The following is a 689-nucleotide window of genomic DNA, read 5'->3' on the forward strand; positions in this document are numbered from 1 at the left end:
TTGTGAAATCCAGCGTTTGTTACTTTCACTTGTTTTACTTTTTTGTTTAACTTTTATGTATGCACCTTGACATCAAGTCAAATCCCTCGTACGTGTCAACCTACCTGGGCCCAGGAGTTCAATATTTTTAATCCCTATCTGATCAGATCAGATTTGGATTTTGGGGAGTTCAAAACCAAAAAACAGGATTAGGATCACTTTGATATCCGACCAGATCAGGAAATCCAATCCAAGCTTTAATCTGGATCAAATCTTCAAAATGGGTAGTTCAAACCGACAACACAGGAGTGGGATCAGTTTGATCCCAAAAAACTGGATTACCCTGATTCCACCAGAGGGGTGGATTTCCAGTGGATTACCAGAGCAAAATGTACTGTACAATTTATTTTAAAATATGTTTCAATTATAAATAAAATGGCAAAGTTTGTTAACTGAAATAATACACAATTTTTAGCCTTCATGGCAAATCAATTTTATTTTTCATTTTTTGCTCACGTTTGTGGTGGCCTATTTGTTTTTCAACCAAATGTTGATGACATAAATGTTGATGCTCATAAAAGTGTAACAGCAAAGATTGTCAATCAAAAATGTAATTTAGATTAAAGTAAAAATATCTTCAACAAAAAAAAAGTCCATCTGTCATCACCTTTCAAAAGTAATTGCAGATGTCTCTACAATGTGGGCTCTTG

General features: G+C 34.3%; 1 protein-coding gene across 1 annotated transcript in view; it reads right to left on the bottom strand.

Annotated features, from left to right (window-relative positions):
- Positions 1–689, bottom strand: part of LOC104966429 (disco-interacting protein 2 homolog C-like) — a 43,750-nt gene that overhangs the window by 39,604 nt on the left and 3,457 nt on the right. The gene's annotated exons all lie outside the window — the stretch shown is intronic.

The sequence above is a fragment of the Notothenia coriiceps genome, unplaced genomic scaffold (genome assembly GCF_000735185.1).
Source record: "Notothenia coriiceps isolate Sejong01 unplaced genomic scaffold, NC01 NC01_scaffold00037246, whole genome shotgun sequence".
In the NCBI taxonomy this organism is placed as follows: Eukaryota; Metazoa; Chordata; class Actinopteri; order Perciformes; family Nototheniidae; genus Notothenia; species Notothenia coriiceps.